This window comes from Herpailurus yagouaroundi, unplaced genomic scaffold (genome assembly GCF_014898765.1).
Source record: "Herpailurus yagouaroundi ecotype Mexico unplaced genomic scaffold, PumYag 181, whole genome shotgun sequence".
NCBI classification, from domain to species: Eukaryota; Metazoa; Chordata; class Mammalia; order Carnivora; family Felidae; genus Herpailurus; species Herpailurus yagouaroundi.
This window is the reverse complement of record NW_024412412.1, coordinates 25,594,148-25,620,036: the sequence shown is the minus strand read 5'-3', so window position 1 is coordinate 25,620,036 and position 25,889 is coordinate 25,594,148. Positions and strand designations below refer to the sequence as shown.

Below are 25,889 nucleotides of genomic sequence, written 5' to 3'. Positions count from 1 at the left end.
ATGTCCTTGAATATCTTCTGCTTACCTTAGCAGGTAAACAACTGAAAATGCCCAGTATAGGGTTCGGAGTGGGGGGGGGGGGTGGGGTTCCTTGCAATCTTATTTAAAAAAAAAATTTTTTTAAGTTTATTTATTTTTGACACAGAGAGAGAACGAGCATGAGTGAGCGAGGGAGGGGCAGAGAGAGAGGGAGACAGAATCCGAAGCTGGCTTCAGGCTCCGAGCTGTCAGCACAGAGCCTGACTCGGGGCTTGAACTCACAAACCGTGAGATCATGACCTGGGCCGAGGTCAGACGCTCAGCTGGCTGAGCCACCCAGGCGCCCCTCCCTTGCAGTCTTCTAAAGATATGAGCCCACTTCCCTCTAGCTTCCAGTGTTATGGATAAGAAGTCCAGCAACAGCCAAAAAAGGAAAAGCCTGGAAACTTGTTTTACCTGGATATGCCTAAAGAGGTGTTTATCTCATCAATCTAACTGAACGTTCCGAATCTTTTTACTCTGCAAACTTGTCTTCCTTAGGCTTAGGAAAATCTTCTAAGTGATTTAAAATTATTAGTTTTATTTATTTATTTATTTATTTATTTATTTATTTATTTATTTATTTATTGAGAGAGAGAGAGAGAGAGGGGGGGGGCACATGCAAGCAGGGGAGAAGGAAAGAGCGAGAGAATCCCATGCTGAGCACAGAGCACGAAGCAGGGCTGAATCCCATGACCCTGGGATAATGACCCGAATCGAAATCAAGAGTGGGAAGCTTAACTGGCTGAGCCTCCCGGGTGCCCCTAAAACTATTTCTCCTACTTCATATGTTCTTTCTTCTTTTAGAATGTCTGTTATTCAAATGGCTGGTATCCTGCCTCCATTTCCCAAATCGTCTCCTTGCCCCTTGTGATTTCCAATTTATGGTGTGTTCTATTCTGTGATTTGTGATGTGGATGGTCCCCCATCTTGTAGGCCACCAACACAAATCTCATCAGCCACCCTCTACCCTCTGGATTCAGGCACTGAACAGGTGAGGGTTTTAAAAGCTCTAGGAAATCATTTTATTTTATCTGTTATTCTGTAGTCTTGTTCCTAAGTGCTTCTAATTGCTTGATTTAGGAACCCATTTGTCTGCTCCATCAGGTGTCTTTCGTTGGCTGTGCCATCCGATTGTTGGATCTATTTGTCCTCTTTGACTCCTGGACATCTTTAGATCTATGTGGGGTTTTTTTGTTTTTGTTTTTTGTTTTTGTTTGTTTTTTCATTTTTGTCTCCGTTGGCAACTGGACTTCAAGCCTATTTTTAGTGTTCCTCTAAAAAATCAGGCAACTCTCAAGCCAGGGGGTCCCATCCCTGTGAGGCTGGCACAGAGGCAGACAGCCCCCTCTGGGGCACCTAGAGGAAGCAGGTCACCCTGGGCTCTCCCAGCACCCATGGCAGAGAGGACTTGCCCAGACCTTTATGTTCCCTGCAGAATCTTGGCACACTTCAGTAGGACATGGTGGGCACCCTACCCCTTGCGGTCCACACATCTTGATTGATAAGTCCAGTCCCTTTTCTGAGCTCACCCAGCTCAGCACTTCTCCCTGCTCCAAGGGAAGTTTCAGGGAGGCGGGGGGCCCTGCGGAGGGCCCAAAGCCTCATTTATATCCACAGTAGAGCCTGGCTCTTGAGAAGCAAATCTTTTGGATTTGGAAGTGGAGGGGAGGGGAATGTCATTTAGATCGCCGTATTCTGAAAATCCCCTGCCTAGGTCTTTCTTCTGTAAAATAAGAAAAGTTAGACTAGTGTGACATAATACTTAAGAGATCTTTCAGCTCCCCAAATCTATAAATCAAAAATTAAATAAGAAGCATTCATGACTATGCTAATTTATGGGCTAGAGTGTGTCATAAAAGAAACCCTTTAGGGCGAGTGTTTTTAAGAAAAGACTAGTTTTTGCGTGAATGCTTTTACGGAAACCCAGCTAATCTGGTGTCAGGAGATGGAGTTTGGAACTGCATGGCAAGACCCTCTGAGTTTTCAAAGCTGTTCGCTGTTCATCCTGATCATGTGCAGAACATGAAATGTTCTCTTTCCATAACGTAGAACACTGTTTCTCAAACTTTACTGCACCCACAAGTCACCTGGGGGTGTTACAAAGCAGACTTTGATTCAGTAGTTCTGGAGGATGGCTGGAGCGTCTCTCTTACCAGTGGGACTGCTCACACTGCCTCAGCAAGGCCTGGAATATTTGCGGTGGTAAGTAGACCTCTGGTGGCCATAGCAGAAATGAGCCATTATTTTGTCATGCAGCTATAAATTCGTTTTCTGAGAATGTTAAACAAATATCCTCTCCCCCCGCCCCCAACAAAGCCAGCAACTGATACATCTCTGACATGATGTAGGCAAAGCCAACGTAGTTGATTAACTTGGACTCCATTATTCTGGAATTTGGTGTCCTTCCAGACAGACTACATTGCCAGTGATAATCCAAGAAGGGACGTGTTTAGTCTATTAAGCGCTAAAGTGAATGGCATTTTGTAAGGAAAAAAAAAAATGGAAATGAACCTAGTGGTAGCCTTTATATACAGATAATGAACTCCAAATGATGAGTCTTTATTTTATGGAAAAAAAATTTAATTCTGTCAGGCTTTTAATTTAATTCTCTTATCCCTGTCAAGGGTGGCCATAAATTACATTTCTTATAAAACATTCACTGATTCAGGCCCGTTTCTGAATCAGAGCAACCTACTCTTTAATTAGGAAACATGAAGGCAGTTTTAGAGTAGTTTCAAATTTCTCAGCCTTTGGCTCCTTTCAGTCTGTGCTTCCCAAACAGAAAATAAAGAGTTGCTATGCCCTTTGACTATTGTCAGTGTTTCAAATTAAACAGAGAATCTATAAATGTTTGAAAGGTATTGAATTCTGGAAACTATTTTTTCCTATTGTTTTTTTTTCCTAGCTACAAATATGTTTCTTATTTTGAATGTCAATAGATATATTTCCTGGCTTTGGCATGGTGAATAGATGAATGTTCCAGAAATTGTCTATTTTTTTTTTGAGATAACAAAATTAGTATCATTTTAGGAAGGAAGATAAACATCCTACACCAAGAATGTGCTTATTCTCCAATTTAAGCCCATCCAGTTGAAACAAACTTGCCTATTGGTGTCAGTCTGGACTTGGTGTAAACCTCCCGCCTCCTATACAACTATCATTAGTCCTGAGCAGTTATTGGAAAATGGTTCATTGGCTCATGGAAATTTTCTCTAGTATAGTCATGTTCCAGTGTCCTTGCATTTGGACACTAAATCAGATGCCAAAGCAGGTCTGTTTCTTCCATTGGCTTCCATAGTATCATCATATCCATTTGCATTACGAGAGTTACACAGACCTTATATATTGTAGGAAGTTCTGTAAGTTTATTCAAACTGCTAATTAATCAGCTTTATAAAAACATCTGGAGTTATTCCTACTACTACCCAGAGTTGGCAGTTATTGAAAGAAGGATTTGTGTAGATCATTTCAGAGGCTTCCTGTTCTGGCATTCAAGTAAAGGTTTGATGAGAAGTACAGGTAAATGGTTAATTAAAGATATTTTTGTAGCTTTAGAGTCTCTAAAATCACACAGTTTTGTGTGTACCTCTGACTCAGGGAGCGACATGTGGTTCATGTGTACAACCAGGCATCGCCTGGTAATGGCCCTGAAACCGTTAGTTACTAAACGAAAGAGAAAACCCTATTCCTGTGCTCTATGCTCACAACTCCTCTGACACCGGTTGTGTGGGTTTTTTCTCATACCGACCAGTCAGTCCTCTGACACCAGCTGGGTGTCCTACAATTCATACTGTCTACTAGGGGTTAGCAGAAGACCCCACAGGTTAGGGGCTTAGTTTCACGAGACTAACCCAGATGCCTATTTTGAGTAGTGTGTCCCCAAGTCATCCACACTTCTTTCTGGCTTGGGCACAACGAATCAGGGGTTTCAGTGACCCCCCTCCTCAGGTTCCATAATTTGCTATTGTGTCTCACAGAACCCAGGGAAACACTTACATACATTTATCAGTTTATTATATAGTAAATAATATGATAAAGGATACAAATAAATGAATGGCCAAATGAAGAGATACATAGGATGGTCCAGAAGGGTCCCAAGCACAGGACCTTCCTTCCCCATGGGGTTAGGGTGTGCCACCCTCCCAGCACATTGGTGTGTTTATTAACTCAGCAGCTCTGGAACACTTCAGGGATTTTTATGGAGGCTTCATCCTGTAGATATAATTAATCATTAACTTGTTTTCTGGCCCTGCCCCCACCCCCTCCTTGAGAATGTGGAGTGGAGATGAAAGTTCCAAGCTTCTAATCATGGTGTGATCTTCCTAGTAACCCGCCTACTTCCTGAAGCTATCCAGGAGCCACCCAGAGTCTCCTCAGTTGAACCAAACACACTCCTGTCATCCAGGAAGTGCCAGGAACTGGGGTCAAAGACCATTTTCCATGGTTTCAGTTATGCTTGGTCAACCAAGGACAGGAAGCAGATGAGCCTCCTTCTGATCAGAAGGTCAAGAGAGCTTAATGCTACATCACAATGCCTACACCACTCACGTCCCATCATTACACAGTCATTTTATCATCTCACATCGTTGCAAGAAGAAGGGTGGGTGCAGCACAATAACATATCTTGAGGGGGAGACCCCACATTCGTGTAACTTTTAGTATATTGTAATAATCGTATAGTGTCAATATTATATAATTGCTCTTCTTCGTTATTAGTTGCCGTTGTTAATCTCTCACTACGCCTCATTTATAAGTTAAACTTTATCGCAGATATGGTGTATAGGTGTGTGGTGTATAGGATAAAACATAGTATATATAGGGCTTGGTACTGGCTGTGGTCGCAGACATCCACTGGGGGTCTTGGAATACATCCTTCACAGGCAAGAGGGGTGCTGCTGTGCTCAAATTCGAGACATAATTCAAGTCCTTATTTTACACTTTAAAACCTAACTTATTCCTTTCTTAAGATAAGTCTAATTTATTCCCTGTCTTGTCTTTCATTCTGTGGAGCCCTTCTATTAAGTGAGGCTGAAAACACAAAGGTACTAATCAGAGCGACCCTTCAAGTCAGAATTGGAAGCAAATCGCTCCATATGCCAAGTCACACAAAAAAAGCGTAGGCATATTTTCCCTTATCTGTGTACCCACCGTGACAACCGTAGAAGTCATTTGAAAAACAGACATTTATGGGATCTGTGACGTCAGGAGTAAGAAAAGAGGTGAAAATAAGAGGCAGCTGAGGAGAGCCATGGGGAGATTTCCCTTCCCAGGAAGGAGCGACACATTCCAGCTTGAGACTTCCTATACTCCAAATACGGAATACTTCGCTTTGCGTTGCTGCCTTTGTTTACTTCTAAAAACCAGAAATACATCTAAAATAGAAGCGTAAGTGTGAAATGGGTATTGCTCGTTCACGCATGATGGAATCAATTCAGTCGGATCCCCTTCCCCTTCCATCTGCAGAGCCCGGAAGGAGCAGAGCTTCCCCAGGGAGGAGGGGGGAAGGCGAGATGGGACTTCGTCACATAAGTTTCTTCTGTCGTTGGCTTCCTGGGGCACGTGGGACTGGCTTCGGTGTATGGGTCTGGATGCGGCCAAGGAATGAGGCATCTCTTGCCGGTGGTTGCTTTGCCGTGTGTAGACAGGTAAATACTGAAGGTCAAGTCCGCAGAGGAAAGCAAGGTCAGAGCCAAAACAAACAGTCTACGCTGGGTCAGCAACCCCAGGGGTCAGAGAACAAGTAGAAACTAAGGTAAGGTGCCAGATGGATTGGAAAAACAAACAAGGGGCGCCTGGGTGGCTCAGTTGGTTAAGCGTCTGACTTCTAGTTTCGGCTCAGGTCATGATCTCACGGTTCGTGAGTTCGAGCCCCACGTTGGACTCTGTGCTGTCAGTGACAAGCCCACTTTGGATCCTCTGTCCCCCTCTCTCTACCCCTCCCCTGCACACACACACACACACACACACACACACACACACACACACACACACTGAAAGCAAATAAACTTTAAAAAAAGAAAAAGAAAAGGAAAAACAACAAAAAAGAGAGTATCAGGCAGTACCCAAGGAGGCAGCTATTTGAGGTCACGCTGACTGCATTTAGAAGAATTTAGTTCTAAACTAACACCAACCCCACCCCCTTGCCAACCATCACAGGCTTTCTCCTGTCGGGTTTTTTCCTGGATTTGCCTGGTAGAAGGCTCTGAAAAAGTCTGAAGCTTGCATTTCTAAGCTGGAAGGGCATTCCCACTGTCCTAGTGGATAAGTTAGCAGAGCTCTCGTTGGGATCCAGTGTCCAGGATGAGGTGTTGAGGGTGGCCTGGGGTCTGTGGGGGCACGGTGGGGATGTTTGCAGAAGGAAGATGGAAACAGAAAGCTCGCAGGGCCCAAGTGGACTTCTGGTTTCTGAAGTGTAGGGTCTATGAGGCTTTCTGGAGGAAAGCCAGGCATCTTTAGGGATGGACAGCTGTCAGTTTATGACTTTGGACCCTCCACATACTACAGGGTTTTACAGAGGGCTTTCTAAGTGTCACACTCCCTCCTGCCCCCAGGTACCTGTCAACTGCCGGGCCTATTGTTGTAGAGCGGATGTTGTTGGGGAAGGGCTTGTTACAGCAAAGGCTATTGAGTTGAGGTGGATGCCCCGGTTATTGTGGCTTCTGTAGAACTACAGAAGCTTCCCCCCATTGCCCTTTTACCAAGTTAATGCCGACTAACTATGTAAGTCAAGCACAGTAATAGGGCTTCCTGTGCGACTCTCGTGGAACGTTTCCCACATTCTACAGCAGACGCTCCCCGGAATCCACGATGCATTTCTTCTTTCCACCCCTCACCCAGCCATGTGCCCCAGGAGAATTCACTCCGTGCTCAGCACAAGGCTGGCTCTGATTTGTCTGAGGATGCTTCCGTTCCTTTTGACGGTTTCTCTTTTAGGAATGGTCATGTGACCAAATTGTGGCCAACAGAACTTGAGGGGGAAGTATGCCAGAGGTCCTGGCAGTGTATCCTCCCTCCTATGAGGAGCCATGGAAAGAAGGTTCTTTTCTTTCTCTAGGCCATGATGAACTTTAGTCTAATTTCTGGAATCTTGCTACTTGCCTGAGGTTGAAGCTTACAGAAGGAGGGGGGGATGAACCAAGAGAATCACAGAGAAATGCAACCAGGGTCCTGATACACGGTCCCTGCTATGAGATAATAGATCTCCTGACTGTCTAAGCTGGTTTAAGCTGGGGTTTCTGCTTATTGCTGTCAAATCATCCTATTGGTACAGCAATAAAAGGCAGGCGTGTTTTCTCCCTGTGCTACAGATGAGGAAATTGGAGATTGAAGAGGTTCAGTGATGCGTCCAAAGTAGTACAGCTCCTTAGCTCTACACGATTTGAACCCAGTGTGGCCCAACCCCTAAGGCTGTTTTCTTAACACACGCAACTTAGAGCCCCTGGTTGACACAATTAATCTGACTCTTGGTCAGAAAGGCGTGGGCCAAGGACGCTCATGCGGGGGTTCCCCAACCAGGTAGCTGACCCCTTGTCAGTCTACTCGTCCTGGGGTTGATCTGATAAGCGCGGTGCTTTTGGAGCCCAGGACATTTATAGGAGAACCAGGGATTTAGGTGAGAACAAAAGAGGACTTCACATGAAAGAATAGGAATTTTCTGTGTTACATAAAGACCTCTATTTCATGCTTCATGAGTCACCTTAAATGCCGTTTTCTCAGTGAGGGTTTCCTAATCCCAGGTTTGGTGGCTCATTGTATTATATGCTCTCATAGTACCCTGAACTTCTTGTACTCACCCCAATCATAATTAGGTAATCGTTTGATGTCCGTCTTCCCTGAAGACTATAAATTCCTCCGTCCTCTGTGCCTCCTTTCCTCTGAACCCGCCCCCACCCAGCCAGTTATTTGGTTTTCACGCCAGGTGACACGAGTGCGTCTGTCCAAACAGACAGGACATCTCTAGGGAGTGGGGTGGTTCTGCGTACAGGGCTGTGCGTGGGCCGGGGAGTGGGTCTGAGGCCAGGCTGCAGGAGAAGGCGGGAGGCCTGGGGGTCTAGAGAGAGGACACCACTGTGACAGTATAGAAAGGACATGAAAGGAAACCAGAGGTAAACCTCATCTGTTTCAAAATTTTAGCTAGAAATCTGTATGTAGAAAAGAAGCATCTTTATCATCAAGACACACACACACACACACACACACACACACTCACACACGCGCAGAAGGGACCTGAGCAAACTCTTTTGTTACTACAGTGGAGTTATATAAGATTTTCTGGACTGGTTTAAAAACTTAACTGTCATGTGTAATTTATTTCTTATTGGAGCATACTTTGAGAGTACCCCCAAAATAACTACTACATATGAATTTTGGTAAGATATAATTATTGCTTTGTATCGAAGTGATTTTTTTTTTTTTTTTTTTTTTTTTTGGTCGGTGGAGGTGGTGGCGATTTTGGCTCCTTCTAAAGCCAAATCTAGTAGTGCCTGGAACCTAGTAGGCGCTCAGTAAATTGCAATAAAGGAAGGAAATTGATCACTGATTGTACTCGGTTTCTATGCAGAAGGTAAGCAGAAAGAAATAGTTTATTTTAACAAAGTGCATAAAACTAAGGATATTTCTACAAATGCAATTCCCTTCAACCAATATTGGCTGAAGAAGAAAGGAGAGAGCTTAGAGAATGTCAAGGCTGTTGGGGGCAAAGACGAGGTATAAGAATGATGTGTGCCCAGGCCAGTTTGGGGCCTGCTGTTTCTTAGCTTGTTTATCATTATCAGGTATTTATTCAGCACATAATCGTAGCACATGACAGGGAACTGGTGGTGTTCATAAAGAGGTATAAGAAACACCACAGTCACACTGGCCTTTTAAAGTCAGAATATGATCGCATTATTCTCCTGTTTAAAGACATCCACCTGTGGCCCTCTGCTCTGTCCTGCATCTTCCCACGGCCTTCTCGCCTCCACCATGGCCATGCTGCACTCTGGCCACGGCCTGTCCACGGTCACTGCTACCTTCCACCCAGCCCCACTGCCGTGGCTTCTGCCAGAGCCAGCTCCTGATGGACCCATGTGGAGATGCTGGCCCCAGATCCCACGCTGGGAGTCACAGAAGCTCTTATGAGAGACACCAAAAACAAAAAGATGAATCTGGGGGGCGCCTGGGTGGCTCAGTCACTTAAGCATCCAGCTCCGGGTCAGGTCATGATTTAGCAGTTCGTGGGTTCGAGCCCCACGTTGGGGTCTGTGCTGACAGCTCAGAGCCTGGAGCCTGCTTTGGATTTTGTGTCTCCCTCTCTCTCTGCCTCTCCCCTGTTCATGCTCTGTCTCTCTGTCTCTCTCTCTCTCAAAAATAAAATAAAACATTAAAAAAATTTTTTTTAAAGATGAATCTGGGAGTTGGTGCCCCACTGGGATGATAATGGAGCCTTATGTGCTCTCTCATGTCCAGAAAGCAGAGGCCCAGATTGCTGCAAAAAAAATTTGGACAGCAAATACCCGCCCATTGCAATCCTTGCTGTATTTTGTTGAGGCATCTGCAGACCTAGTCCTGGGTGAGAACAGCGAAGTGTTGAAAAGTAGCTGCTATGTCACCATGCAGACCGTTTCTGGAACTGGGGGCCTTGAGGATTGGAGCCGGTTTCCTACAAAGATTATTTTAAGTTCCCCCAAGATGTCTTTCTGCCTGAACCATCCTAGGGAAATCACATACCCATCTTCAGGGATACTGGCCTGCAACTACATGGTTATCGATACTATTACCCCAAAACATGTGGCTCTGACTTCACAGGTGCTCTAGAAGACATTCAAAAATGCCGTAGCAAAGTGTTCTTCTCCTCCATGCATTGTGTGCCCACAATCCCACGGGAATGGGGGAGTGAGCAGTGGAAGGAAATAGCAACATTGGTGAAGAAGACCAACCTCTTTGCATTCTTTGACATGGCCTACCAAGGCTTTGCCAGTAGTCATGGTAACAAGGATGCCTGGCTGTATGCCACTTCATCAAACAGGGCATTCACGTTTGTCTCTGCCAATCCTATGCCAAGAACATGGGCTTATATGGTGAGCATGTGGGAGCCTTCACTGTGGTGGGCAAAGATGTTGATGAAGTCAAAAGGGTGGAGTCACACCTGAAGATCTCGATCCATCCCATGTGGTCCAACCCTCCAATCGATGGGGCCCAGATTGCCTCAAACATCCTGACCAGCCCTGGCCTGCAGAAACAATGGTTGCAGGAAGTAAAGGCATGGCTGACCACATCATTAGCATGCTGGTCTCCAACCACGAGAAAGAGGGCTCCTCCCACAACGGGTAGCACATCACTGACCAGATGGCATGTTTTGTTTCACAAGACTAAAGCCTGAACAGGTGGAGAGGCTGACCAAGGAGTTCTCCATCTACGTGACAAAGGATGGCCGCAACTCTGTGGCAGGGGTCGCCTCGGGCAACATGGACTACCTTGTCTACACCATTCACTAGGTCATGAGTTTGCTTGGTGAGAGGAAACAGAGACCACCTTCTTGTCTACAGCCTCTGCTATTGTGAGATTCACATGGAAGGAGAAGGAGGGTGGATGGTGGTGAGCTGGTCATTTCTTTCAACCATAGTGCTTAACACTCAACCATTGAATGTGTTTCTCAGAAAAGAATGTGTAGTGAAATAGGGCAGAGGCATCTGTGGCTGGTGTCTGAAACTTTGTGGCTCAAAACCAAACTCTTGCTCATCTTTTAGCTGTTCTAAGAGTGTACCTATACAAGAAAGACATAGTTGCCCCCCAAAGCTGCCAATCATGCCATTCCAATATTTCAGAAGCTTTAACTGGAGCACCTTATGGTGTTGGGGGCACCTCTGTGGATCCAGCATGAGAATAGCACCTACAGGAGGCATTGTGGGAAAGTCTCATTCTAACATGAGCAGTTAGCCCTGTGTGTGTCCTCCCATGATTGAGTAAGCTTAGCAACAGACTTTGTTCCAGAAATGGTTTTCATGAAAACCAGCAAGTCTGCAGCAAGGAAAAGATGCTGTTTCCTGTCTTATTTAAGAAAAAAAAAATGCTCTTCTTTTTAATACTTTCAAACATTTTCATGTTCTTCTCTTCCCCTTTATCACTACTATTCTTTTCCTTAGGTACCAAGATCTAGAACTAGCCTAGATTTCCACCCTATTCTACTGCTTGGTTGACCAGCAACCCCATCGTATAGGGTAAACTTATTTGAAGAATGAAGAACATAATTTACGGCTCACCCCACACCCTCAGCTTCCTCATCAGAGAATAGCAGAGAGTAGGTCGCTGCACTTGTTTTTCAGCATCCTCTTCACTGATTGTTCGTCTCCTATCGGGAGGTTGCCTCTGCCCCAATGGACCCCTGACTTCATTCAGCGGTCGTTAAGCCTCTCATCTCACACCATGAGCAGGTGATGCAGGGCAGAACCAGGAAAGAGGCTATCTGGGCTTTGGTTTCAACCTTTGTGTGCTATGAGCTGGGCTCAGGCTTCACCCTTTGGAAAGATAACCACCATCTACTCCAATCAGGTAGATTATTGCAGCCTGGTTTCTCTTAAAATAAAGTTACTGTTGGGGCGCCTGGTTGGCTCAGTCGGTTGTGTGTCTGACTCTTGATTTCGGCTCAGGTCATGATCTCACAGTTCGTGAGATTGAGTCCCATGTCGGGCTCTGTGCTGGCTAAGCAGAGCCTGCTTAGAATTCTCTCTCCCCTCTCTCTTCCCCTCCCCCTCCCCCACTCATTCTCATTCTCTCTCTCTCTCTCTTTCTCTCTCTCTCTCTCTCTCTCCCCCTCTCTCTCTCTGCCCCTCCCCTGCTCGTGTGCTCTTCTTCTCTCTCAAAAATAGATAAATAAACTTAAAAATATAATTAAAAAATTAAAAAAAAAATAAAGTTATTGTAGACCTGGTGGGGGGCAGGGGGAAGGCATCCTACTTCCCGTAAGATAAAGAGAACAGTCTCCAGCCTGTGTGCTCTACCTAAGTCACCAGGCTTTTCTCAAGGCACTCTCCCTCCAAATCTCTGTCCTTCAAGTCTGTGTGTCTTTCCATCCTTTGCTTGATTCTCCTGTCCACACACAGTTTTGTCTGCCTGAGGTGAACTCACTGTACCCTAGCTAACACCCACTCAGCCTTCAGAGGTCAGATCAAACTTCACTTTTTCAAGAAGACCTTCCCAAATCCCCTGGAATGGGTCCAGTTGCCCTGCCATCTTCTCTCATGCAAACTCCATGTCCCTTTAAAAGTACTTATCCAGAGGGGCGCCTGGGTAGCGCAGTCAGTTGAGCGTCCGACTTCAGCCAGGTCACGATCTCGCGGTCCGTGAGTTCGAGCCCCGCGTCAGGCTCTGGGCTGATGGCTCGGAGCCTGGAGCCTGTTTCCGATTCTGTGTCTCCCTCTCTCTCTGCCCCTCCCCCGTTCATGCTCTGTCTCTCTCTTTCCCAAAAATAAATAAACGTTGAAAAGTACTTATCCAGAGAGTAATTAAGTAAATGGACAATTATGTGTTTAATGGCCGCCGCTCCTCTAGATTCAAACTTGAGGAAAATAAGCTTGTTTCTCTTATCCTTGCTGGATTCCCAGGTCTCAAAATAGTGCATTATATGGTTGAGGGAATGAATGAATGTTAAATACAGTTATCTCCTTGTACTCTCCTACTCAGGCTTCTATTGTGGGCGTCTCATACTCTGTCCATCCCACAAGAATCAGAGTTCTTTAGGGTTCTGTCCTCAATCCTTGTTTTTCCCTTTTTTCCTAGCCTTCCAGTGAGATTCCAGGGCAGCAGTTACCATCCTGACATTCATCATTCTTACCAAGATCTCTCTGTAGAATTCCCTACCCTCAGAACCACTGCCTCCTGGACATCCTCATGTTGACTTCATACAGGCACCTACACTTCAATTTTGATGCAAGCCCTGTTGTAAAAGCCTCGTCTGGTTATTGCCATAATTTCACGTTGCACTCTCTTCCCAGCCTTTCTCAACCACCAGCATCTCCTGAATGCAGACATCTCTTCTTGACCACTGGGCCTTAGCACGGCTGAGTTCAAACAAAGGAAGAGGAGTTGGGGGAAAGATGGAATGTAGGCTTTTCATGGGGGAGTAACATGAGGAAACTATTTCAGACAGCTTCATTTCACTTATTCTGTAATCATATTTCCACCAGTGATTCCGATGACAAAATATTCATGACGTAGCAAAATGTTCATGACGTTTGTGGAAAATATTCAGAAGCTTTTGATTCAAGGGAAATATAGTGCTTGGGAAAGATAGCAGAAGCAGAATGCAATTAAATCAGAGGAAAAGCAGAGTACTGCAGAAAGGGGAAAAACTTAAGATGGAAAAAGGAACAATTACTAAGGGCTGTCAAACATCAAGAAAACTAGAAATGGAATCCTGGTAGAAAATACCTTCAAGTCAGCATGCTAGAGCGAAGCTTTCAAAGCTAATTTGTTTCTAATTGGATAGACTCTATAAAGCACATAAGAGGAGAAACTAATTGGTGCAGCGGAAAGATCCTTGGAGTAGGAGTCTGAAGACAGACAGAGACTCAAGTCCCACCTCTTCCATATGGTAAAATCTCAGTAGAATCGGAGACCAGGAGACCTGGCAGAAAGCTGAGAGGTCATCCCACCCACACTGCTCCCTCGGAAAGCAAGGAAATGGAGCCCACTTGTGGGGGGCACCTCCGAAGCCACATTGCAGGAAGGGACAGAGAGATCAGTCCTGGCACGCGGTGCCCCACACCTGGCTGTCTCACTGGCTTCTTGCTCAAAACGTAGGAGATGCTATTTCTATACAAGCCTTTAAATATGCCATTTCAGTGGGAGTACAATTAGAAGGAGCAGCCACTGGCCGCCCTCATTTATGAAGCCACGCTGATCAAGTTAAAAATAGCAATCATCATCAAATTACACAAATTGACTTCCTCCACTTCTCCAGAGCTGCTGGAGAGCCTGGAAGAGACCTGAAACAGAGCCAGAAAACCGAGGTGCAAGTGGTGATGCACAAAGCTGTGAGGAATAGTTAGAAATGCTTGTTTTCTCTGGTGACGATATATTAAGCGTGCATTAAGGCACTCAGGTAGGGGCTGCGGTGATTCAGACAGACCTTGGTGAAGTCTCTCCGTGAGCAAGATGAGGCAGCCAGGATAGTCCCTAAGGACTTATGAACGGCTGACATAAGTTCTGGGCTCAATGGGGACCCAAGGAAGAAAAGGCAATATCTCCCATGGGAGATGCACTCATGACCATCATTGTTAGTCCAGAAATATGTGGAGAGGCTCTTTTAGAGTGAATACAGGCTGACTTATACTCAAAATGAGGCGAGAGAATGAACTTAGCTTGCAGCATCAAAAGAAGCAAATAAAATCAGGGAAAGCATCTCTGCATGGAAAGTTAATCCAAAAATTATTTGCTGTAAACGCTATGGACTCTTTTTTTCTCTCTCACACACTAAAAGGATAGATCATCATTTGACTCGGACAGTTTAACTGTGCTAACTAAGGTTTCAGGGCTCATTCAACTCATTTTATGAGTTATTTTTACAAAAACCCAATTACTTTAAAAATTGACTGCAAGCGTGCATACTTAAGCACTCCAAAAGCAGACAATTAGCGCTTATAAAACAGTGACTCATACTGCAAGGTGTCTCCTAAAGACTGACTGTTCTATGTAGTTACTTTGGGGAAACTCTGATACTTACAAACTTGTAACTTGCAAGTTGTCAGGAATAGCAGCAAAACTATTTTTAGAGCAAAAACATGAACCCTGGCCACCACCAGCAGAGGGCAGTAACAGTTACCTGTCCTCATTTTAGTCTGAATACAGTTTTGCCCCTGACATTAGCCATTAGTCTAATGTGTGTTTATTATATTCACATTTAGTATGTAGGTACTTTTGTGAACGTTCTTTATTCCATTATCTCCAATAAATGCAGAATAGAAATAGGGGCGCCTGGGTGGCTCAGTCAGTTAAGCCACTGACTTCGCTCAGGTCATGATCTCACAGTTGGCGGGTTCGAGCCCCCCATCGGGCTCTGTGCTGACAGCTCAGAGCCTGGAGCCTGCTTTGGATCCTGTGTCTCCCTCTCCCTCTGCCCCGCCCCGCCACTTGCGCTCTGTCTCTCTCTTTCTCTAAAATGAATAAACCATTAAAAAAAATTTTTTTAATGCAGAATAGAAGTGGAAACAATAGAAAACATGGAAGAAAATCATGTGCAGAAGACATTACTCACGGGCCCATAGGAACAATTCAGTATCACAAAAAAACATGTGGAAAGAATTACTCTAATCCGTTGATAACATTTAGCAAACGATTAGGAAGAATAAACTACCCAATTGAAATTTTTACAAAAGGAAGGGAGGGCTTGGCAGGTGTAAGAAAAAAAGGCTAGTAGGTCGTGCAGCATTTCAGCATGGTAAAAGGAGCAAGCCTTCAGGGCTTGCTGAGAAGGCCTGATGACAAGCGACAGATGCCCAGGCGTCTTCGGACGTGCACACTGTGTAGGTCAGGGGGGCCGTGTCCACGGCAGATGGAGTAGCTGCGAATTTCTGCAAGAAGATTCCGTCCCACACAGGGCTATGGGGCTCAGTGTGGGGAACAAGAGCTGAATTCAGCTCCCTTTACCACCTCAGCTCGTGACCAACCTGCAAAAACAAATTGATTGCTGGGTAACTCCAGGGCATGTGCCAATCATCCTGGAGAGGGGCCGTGTGCCCAACAAATTTTCCGCACAGTTGAAACTGATCTGATTTGGAAATGGGTATCAAGTAGAAGTTACACTGCTGAAGGGGAGCAGAAGCTGTCACCCCTACGTTTGCCACTTCGGCATAAGGATTATTTGGAGCTGAAGGCACCCGAAAAACAGCGGGAGCAACAACGTTGCCCTGACCTCCCCTTTTCTTCCGGGAAGCAAGAGATAAAAATGTCCTCTCGGTATCAGGAGGAAAGAAACATTCTTATCACCAGAGAGGAGGCGGGGAAGATTCTGTACACACAGATCTTGTGAAATAAATTCTCCTCTTCCTTTGGCTTCCCCAGGTGACTTAATTACTTTTTCATAATTGCCTGCCTTTGTTCAGCTTGGTATAAAATAATTTACATTTCGCCACTTCTTTGAGTATTTGGGTTTTTGTCTGTGTGTGGAGGCTTCCATGTACATGTAAAAATAAATGCATACGCTTTTCTCCTGTTCATCTGTCTTATGTCTGCAGACCCCAGAAGGGGAGAGGTTAAGTTTTGCCTCCCTTACATTAGCAACGAGGAAAAGACCCTATCTGATTTTAAAGGTCTTAGAAGAATGGTTTGTTCACCTATGGGATGACAACACATTGGAGGACCATAGCCATAAACTTCTCCTAGCCATTAGAACCTACATGGGGGAAAAAAGCCTTATTAACAGCCTTTTATGACCTGGTTGTATGCATATATGGTCACCAATATTCTCTCCTTGGATGCCTACACTCGCTGCTTCTCCCATTCAAGTGCGATCCATTTCCTCTCGCCTTGAATCTGGACTGACCTTGCACCTTATTTCACTTGTTTTCATTTCGGTCCATGTCGGAATGCAACAGAAATGACATTCTGGGTCTTCCGAGCCCAGGATTTAAGAGATTGGCAGCCTCAGCTCGCTCCCTCTCTCTCAGGAGCCAGCTGCCATGTGAAAAGCCCAACTACACGGAGGTCGACGTGCTGTGAAGCAGCCGGAGCCAGCAGTGTGGACAGATCATAGGGAGGAGAGCCAAGACACCTGGCTGGTGCCCCCAGCCCGTCAGCCAACGGAATGCAGACACACAAACAGCTCCAGGTATGACCAGCAGGAAACCCACCAGGTAACCCGCAGAATCATGAAATTATAAGAAACTGCTTTTGTTTTAAGCCTGGAAGTTTTGGGGTCGCTCATTTTGCATTTCTGTAATAACAAATGTGAAAACAAAACCAAAAACAGATGCCTATATGAGATTTCCTGGGAAGGTCAGCAAAAAACCCAAAGGTGAGGTAGCAAAGGGTAAGAAGAAAAATTTCGAGTCGAACTTTTGAAAACGGAGCGGGCTATGTTGTCACTGGAGAGACAAGGCAGATGACCATGGCTGTGGGCTGTTGGAAGGGATTCCTCTCGGGTATAGGACAGTGGCGTAGATCAGTGGTTTTCGTCTACTTCAGTCATGGAACTCCAATAGACACAATTGACAAAATACTATTTTATTAGTAAATTCTTTTTAAGTTTAAAGCATCCCTTTCACTTGTTAAAAGGGCCATCGATGAGATCAATACATGAATTTTAATGAAAACAAATTGTAATGGCGTCTATACTTATAACCTCACTACCCACTTCTTTTTTTTTCCTTTTTAAAAAAATTTTTTTTAACATTTTATGTATTTTTGAGAGACAGAGAAGACAGAGCATGGGCAGGGGAGGGGCAGAGAGAGAGGGAGACACAGATTCCGAAGCAGGCTCCAGGCCCCAAGCTGTCAGCACAGAGCCCGACGCGGGGCTCAAACTCACGAACCGTGAGATCATAACCTGAACCAAAGTCAGACGCCTAACCAACTGAGCCACCCAGGCGCCCCTTTCCTTTTTTTTTTTAAATATGAAATGTATTGTCAAATTGGTTTCCATACAACACCCAGTGCTCATCCCAACAGGTGCCCTCCTCAATGCCCATCACCCACTTTCCCTTCCCCCCACCCCCATCAACTCTCAGTTTATTCTCAGTATCCACTTTATTTCTATATGTTACTTTGAATGCGCCATATCCTGAAAATTCTAATTAACCTAGAAGTACGCAGAGAGGAACTCAAGTTCAGGGATTTTGCCCCAAAGTAAAGGAAAACATCCCCAAACATCCCAGGACATGGTAGCTGCTCAATTAATGCTTCCAAAATGTGTAAAAAAGGAGGAGGCTTTAGGAATAGGGTTCCTGGTCAGGTGCCTTTTTCCCAAAATGATCATTTCCATGGCAGATAGCAGTGATGAAGATCTCTCCAGTGGATGTGGTCCCAGTCCGATTCTCTTCAGTCATTTTCTTAGTTCTAGAACCATCTAAGGGGATAGGCCCCTCTTTTTTTTTTTTTTTTTAAATCTATTTGAGGTGTAAGGAACTCTCAGCCTCCCTTCTCTGCTTCTTTACTAGGAAGGTCGGCTTCCAGGCAGTGGAGACCAGCACCTTAATCAGCCTGTTGTTCCTCGTCTTGCTTGAACACAACCAATAGAGCTGTTTTTATTATGTTTGCCCCTCCCCCCCCCGCCCCCAAACCGCACTTGACGCCTCTTCCCAAAAGAGATAACTTCATTCATTTCATTTTCACTAATTCAAATTGAATTTCATTCATTTTAAATTGTGGATGCTTGGGTGTTAAACCCAAATCAGTGGCCTTACTTTATAGCCTCCTGTGCTAAGAATCTCTGAATAGTGATTTTTGTTTCACTGCAGCTGACAATACTTATTATTGGGTACCTGTTTTGTGGAAGGATGGAGCTGGTGTTCACAATCGGAGGCTGTGGATTCTTTCTGCGGTGCTTGGTCTCAGCCTTTGAGACAAGCACGGATACAGAATCGCTTGGGGGTCACTGTAGCTGACTTGGTATTTTTAGCTGAAGCTATTTTTACTGAGGATGCTCTATCAGCATCGGCAGATGTAGCGTCCTGTGATGTAAAATGGCTCCACTGATGAAACATATTTCTCCCCCTTCCCCTGCCACTTGCTGAGACTCGGTGGCTGAAGGAGACACGGGGGAAGGGAGGAAGAAAATGCAAGAGACAGCAGCTGCAAACATAATGACCTCCAGCAGATTGCTAAGAGGAGGTCCTTCTGGGCCAAGTCGGAGTCTCAATGATCTTGGAGGAGGTTTCCTGGAATCTTTTGCTTTGTCAAGCCATCTGCCCTCCCCACCGTCCTCCCCGGCACTGGGTGCATTATCTCTTTTAAATGCCGCTTATCACTTTGCATGGCAACTAGGAGTGTATATGCTGCATGCTCACATGTGCCCTGAGCTCCTCGAGGGCGGGACTCTGTCTTGGACCACCCGTGTCCCTAGCTTGGTGGGTATGAAAGAAATGCTGGCTGGAAGGATTCTCAATAGTGCCCTTTCGCTTGCCCTCAATCCACGGTTTGCAGCGTGAATCCTGTTTCAGATAGCACCTTAATATCAAAGCACTTGAAACTCGAAGCCAACAGTAGGGTCCTAAAATCTGCATAAATATTTATCCTGTGATTCATTAAGTGCTTGATCTTTTGAAGGTTTGCCCATTTCCTTGCTCACGTTTGGTCCTTGAAAACAAGTAGTTACATGCAATTATCGTTTGGTGGATAGAGTTTTAAAAAAGTAAATATACATATAGCCCCAGGCCTTCTGGCTTTAGAATATAAGCACGTGATCTTCGCACACCCCACTGGGGGGCCCTCTCTGAAGGCTCCTCACGGCCCCAACCCGGCTCCCTCTGGCAACGTCCATGGACACCTGTTCAGTCACACCCTTCCTTCTTCCTCTCCTCTTCTTCCTCCTCCCTTCGGAAGATCACAGCCCCCTCCTTTTACTGCCTCAACTCTGCCAATTCTTTTTGTAAGACACTCCTTCCTCTAACTGTTCTTTTTACCTTGACTTATTCCACCCTGTCAGACAAGAGAGCATCTATCGCCACCCTTTCCCCACTCCCTTTCTAAGGTAAGGGGAGGAAAAGCCTTAACTTAGAGATGAAGAGCGAAAAAATAGCAACTGTGTTAAAAAAAAAAAATCCATGTGTTTTCACAAGCAATGATATGACAATAAATAGTGCCACTGATCTTTTTTTTAATGTTTATTTTTTTTTTTAATTTTGAGTTTTTGAGACAGAGAGTTTTTGAGACAGAGAGAGACAGAGCATGAACGGGGGAGGGTCAGAGAGAGAGGGAGACACAGAAGCAGAAGCAGGCTCCAGGCTCTGAACTGTCAGCACAGAGCCAGACGTGGGGCTTGAACTCATGGACCGCGAGATCATAACCTGAGCCAAAGTCGGTCGCTCAACCGACTGAGCCACCCAGGCGCCCCGACGTTTATTTATTTTTTAAGAGAGAGACAGAACACAAGCAGGGGAGGGGCGGAGAGAGAGGGAGACACAGAATCCGAAGCAGGCTCCAGGCTCTGAGCTGTCAGCACAGAACCCGACTCGGGGCTCGGGCTCACAAACCGGTGAGATCATGACTTGAGCTGAAGCCTGATGCTCAACCGACTGGGCCACCCAGACATCCCGGCCACTGATCTTTAAAACCCAGAAATGTCCTTCAGAATCAGCTTAGTCTTTATCCATCTCCTCAGCCTCATGAGGGGAAAAGCGACTCCTTTTCAATTGCCAACAGAGTTTACACTTAAAATTACTCCATAGTTTCTTTTCATTTTCATATTTAAAAATTCCTGGTAACACAGTGGTATTTTTCTTAGTGCTTTTGTTTGTCAATAGCTAGCATTTTAACTACATGGTAGATAGAGGGAAGACTGGTCTCAAAGACCAGCCTGCAAATTCTTAAAACATTGTTTCCATGGAGAACTGTGTCCTAAGGTCCAGAAAAACCGATTGAAAGCATACTTTCCCAACACGGTGTTTGAGATGTGGGTAACAGTCCACAGTGATTAGTCTTTGTATTCAGAAAAATCGGTTGTGCTGCTAATTCCTAACTTTCTTCTTGTGTGGCCATTTCATACGGGTAATTTACTCTATCTGGCTTAGCTTCCACTTTACTTGATAATCTTTTTTGAGATTTGAAACAAGTTTTCTACATTCAGCGACCTAATCCCTCAGTGGCACACACATGCACAAAAATCATATCAAATAGTCAGGGACTTGGAATATTGAACCTTATTAGATATCCATTTTATTCTGCCATATGGTCACCCATTATTTAAAAAATGGAAACCACAGACATAAAGCAAATTCCTTTCTATTCTACTACAGACTGGATTTTTGGTATTCATGGTTTCTGAGTAATGTGCTTATTTACATTAATTTACTTTATGCTTAATTTATATAATTATTATATAATTATTATATTAATGTGTGTATTTGTATCCATAATCATATATGTACTGGACTATATATCTTATTTTTATTTGTGGTTTTCTCTTCTGTGTTATAAAGGGTGAACTAAAAAATTACAGTTGAATAAAGATCTCATTTGTCATTTACAAAATAATTTATGAAATTGTATGCCACTCCGCTGAGAGGCTGGAGCAGGAGGGACAACCTAGTTGGTCCCACAAAGCCTGAGGTGGGTGCCTCTGTCCCAAATTCTAATGTGTTCAGCCAGAACGCAAATACTGGAAGGTGTTGTCCTGGAAGGTAAGCTGAGCTAAAAGCTGGGAAAGTAGGTCTAAGGCACATTGCCCGTGAAGAAGACCAGGAGAAAACCAGGAGCTGAGGTTCAGAGTTGGAAAGGAGAGGGTGAGGGGGCTCTGGGGAGGTAGGAATTCCGTTTCTGGAGGTAGCGTGCCAATGCCTGTATCCTGGGGCCGTTTAAAGGGGCCAGAGACCTTGAGTTTTTCCCCAGAACTCAAATTTGGTTTAACATTTTAAAATTGACCAATGGAAGTAAATATATCAAGAGTCTAAGAGAAAATATATGATCATCTCAGATAGAAAAAAACATTGAGAAATCCATCCACCCATCCACGATAAAGTGTTCCAACAAACTCAGAAGGGCACTTCATCAACTAGATACAGTGTATGTATGAGAAACCTACATCTAACCTCTTAATGGTAAAGGACCAAACAGGAATGTATGTTTAACCACATGTATTCAGTACCCTACAGGAGGTTCTAGCCAGTGCAATAAGGACGAAAGAGATACAAAAGGTATTCTGATTTGAAAGGAAGAAGTGAAATTATCTGTCAATTCACTAATGACATGCCTGTGTTGAAAATCCTAGGAAATCCACAAAAAATGTGTTTAGAACTAATATGTGCATTTAGTAAACTTGCAGGATACAAGGTCAATATACAGAAAATCAGTTACATCCCCATACAGTAGCAACAAACAATTGGAGATTACAATTTTTTTAATTGTTTATTTACGAAAAAATTAAAAAAAAATGTTTTTTTCAACATTTTTATTTATTTTTGGGACAGAGAGAGACAGAGCATGAATGGGCGAGGGGCAGAGAGAGAGGGAGACACAGAATCGGAAACAGGCTCCAGGCTCTGAGCCATCAGCCCAGAGCCCGACGCGGGGCTCGAACTCACGGACTGCAAGATCGTGACCTGGCTGAAGTCGGACGCTTAACCGACTGCGCCACCCAGGCGCCCCTTTACGAAAAAATTTTAAAGACCACTTATAATACTAACAAAAATATGAAATATTTTGGGATTCATCTTTGAGAAGACGTGTAGGATCAGTTCATTGAAAATGTCAAAATATTGCTAAGAGTAAACACCTAGACAAATGGAGATATATACCATGTTCATGGGTCAGGAGACTCAATAGCCTTGTCTATTGGGATAGTGGTGGATGTACAGTAATAGTGCAGAATGTCAGTTATCCTAAAATTGCTCCATAGATTCAATGCAGTCCCAGTGGACTTTTTTTGATAGAAATTACTAAGCCGATGATATAATTTATAAGGAAATACAAAATAGACAATTAAAAAAAACTTTGGAAAGGAACAAAGTTGGGTGACTTATACTATTTGACTTCAAGGCATATTGTAAAGCTAGAGCAATCAATACAGAACAGTCCATAACAATAAACGAACTGATCAATGGAGAAGAATAGAAATAGATCCACACACATATGGTCATTTGTTTTCTTCAAATTTTCAAATGGAAAGGGCAATTCAGTGGAGACAGAATAGTCTTTTCAACCAATGGTGCTAGATAATGGTGCTTCATATATCCATATGAAAGAAAAATTAACCTTGATATGTATCTCTCTCTATATATAAAATATATAAATTAATTCAAAATTGATAAATCTAAATATAATGTAATATAAAATGATAACTGTAAAACTCCTAGAAGAAATAACAGAGGAGAAAATATTTGTGACCATGGATTAGGCAAATGAAAACTTGATAAAGTGCACATCATCAAAAATGATTTCTACTCTTAAGAAAGTTAAGGTAATGAAAAGATGAACCATAGCATCCAGAATATGTGGCAAATCTCAAAAGCACAATTATAAGAAAAATAACCCAATATAAAATTGGGCAAAAGATTTGAATGGACCAAAGAAGACATACGAGTGGCAGATTTATGCATGAAATGATACCCTGTAGAATCAGTCACTAGGAAAATGCAAAATAAAGCTGCACACCCTTATCAGAATGTCCAATATTTAAAAGTCTGGAAGTTGATGAGGATACAGAGGACTGGAACTCTCATTCACTGCCATTGGGAAGGTAAATGTTACACTCAATTTGGAAATACATTTTGACAGTTTTTTTTTTAAGTTTTTATTTTAAGAGAGAGAGAGAGAGAGAGAGAGCGTGCGCACAGGTGGGGGAGGGGCAGCGAGGGCAGGAGAGAGAGAATCCCGAGCAGTCTCTGTGCTGTCAGTGCAGAGTCCCATGCAGGGCTCGAACTCGCAAACTGTAAGATCATGACCTGAGCTAAAGTCGGCTGACAGTTTCTTAAAAAGATGGAAATACACCTACCATATGATCTAGCCATTCTATTTCTTGTTATTTATTTAAGAGGAATGAAAGCATATGTCCAGACAAAGATTTGGACACATATGTACATTTCAGTGTTTTATGTACATTCCAGCAAAAACTGGAAACAAGCCGGATGTTCATCACGAGAGGAAGGGACAAGCAGCTGACGGCGCATCCATATAATAGAACAGTGCTCCGCAGAGACCTGAGACATACTACTGGTACGTGCAACTACATGGCTGGATCCCCGAATGAACACGCCGAGTAAAAGAAGTTGGACACACACACAGAAAGAGCACTTCACGTGTAGATTTCATTTGCCTAAAATGCTAGAGACTGCAAATTAATCTCTAATGATAGCAAGCAGATCAGTGATTGCCTGGTGTGAGGGGAAGGGCTGGGGCGGGGCGGGGTTGGGGGGGAGGCATGAGAAAACATTTGGAGGTGATGATTATGTTCCCTAGCTTGATGGTGGTGATAGCTTCATGAGTGTTCACCTGTGGCAAAATTTATGAAATTTTGTAATTTAAAATTTGTTTTAATGTTTATTTTTCAGAGACAGAGATAGAGACAGAGTGTGAGCTGGGGAGGGACAGAGGGAGGGGGAGGCACAGAATCCAAAGCAGGCTCCAGGCTCTGAGCTGTCAGCACAGAGCAGGATGCGGGGCTCGAAATCATGGACCACGAGATCATGACCTGAGTCGAAGTGGGACACTTAACTGACTGAGCCACCCAGGCGCCCCTGAAATTCTATAAATGCATGCAGGTTTGTGTATCAATAAAAAGGTTTATGTCACATGGAAAAATCTCCAAAATATGTTTTTATGTGGAAGAATTGGAAAGTTTATAGGAGTATGTATAGTTCATTAGTACACGCTTGTTCTATTGTTAAGATAGATGATAGATAGACAGATGATAGATGATAGATAGATAGATACTTCCAAGTAAAGAGCACTGAGGTTTTGGGGGGGGGGGGTGTTGGTACAGAGGACAAAGATTTCTTCATTCTGTACTGTTCTTTACCATTTGAAGGTTTTATGTGGTTTATATATTACCTTTATTTTAAAAATTCTTTTTCATCAGAAAAAAGGTCTGGAAAGAATTGGGCAAAAAAAAGAAATATTTCCAGAGTAATTTCTGCCCTAAAAGTAAATGCAAGAGTGGTTAGCATTTAATATCTATATAGATATCTGTAAAGCCTGATAATCCTACACCTTCTGGAATCCAAATTTGTGTGTTGCTAAATTGCAAGAAATTTTAAACATTTGTAAAAGCTGCTGCACATAGCTCGTGGTGGAGACTGCTTTTTGTCCCCTAAGGTTTGTTCTCCCATTATGGCACAGCGATGGAATTTTAACAGCTCAGAATAATAGATAACTGCCTTTCCCAGCTTTGACTCCTGCCCTGCCAGCCTCTGTCCCTCTTCCCCCAGCCCACCCCCACCCCGTCACTATCTTCCCATCCACTCCTTCTCTTCCTTCCCCACGGAGACCTCACGGTAGTCAGATGTTGTGCATGATAGCTGAACGCTCCCAGGGTGAATATCCCAAGAGATACTGGCAAAAGTCTCATTTCTGTTTCTTCCTACCTGGGAGATCACACGGCATCACTTTTGCCACTTTCTAAAGGCCTGGGCAGGTTCAAGGAGAAGGGCTGTATCTCTGCCAGTTTCTGTTGGTTTTTTTACAAATATTTTTTTAAGTTTATTTATTTTGAGAGAGAGAAGAGAGCACAGGCAGGGGAGGAACAGACAGAGGGAGAGACAGAGAGAATCCCAAATAGGCTCTGCACTGTCAGCACAGAGTCCTATGAGGGGCTCAAACTCACAAAACACGAGGTCATGACCTCCGCTGTAATCAAGAGTTGGACGCTTAACCGATTGAACCACCCAGGGCCCTTCTATGCCACTTCTTGATGGGAGTGTCTGGGGATTTGTGGGTATGTCTTAGAACCATCACAAAGACCCTTTCTCTAAAGGGAGTGCATACCCCTTTTCTCTTCCTTATCCTTCCCTCCATGCTGCTACCTGGAATGTGGCTTTTACCATCCTGGACCGTGAGGTGAGGCCACCACCCACAGAGCAACAAGATGGAGGGAATCTGGGTCACTGTGAACCATCACGCCCTTTACCGCCTACTTGGACTCCTACTTCTATTTTGTTTCAGAAAATGTTATTCTGAGGTTTCCATCACTCACAGCCAAATCTAACCCGTGCTGATTAGCAAGGTCAGCAGGACTAGACAACGAA

The 25,889-nt window shown here is 44.1% G+C and overlaps 1 long non-coding RNA gene and 1 pseudogene across 1 annotated transcript in view; both read left to right on the top strand.

Moving 5' to 3' along the window:
- The window catches only part of LOC121039764 (uncharacterized), a 39,863-nt gene extending 15,830 nt beyond the window's left edge, over positions 1-24,033 (top strand). The window contains exons 3-4 of the long non-coding RNA XR_005794975.1: positions 16,665-16,825; positions 23,735-24,033. This is a non-coding gene — a long non-coding RNA (uncharacterized LOC121039764). The remainder of the gene's footprint in view (positions 1-16,664; positions 16,826-23,734) is intronic.
- Positions 8,809-10,725, top strand: LOC121039763 (aspartate aminotransferase, mitochondrial-like; annotated as a pseudogene).
- Positions 24,034-25,889: the final 1,856 nt, after the last annotated feature.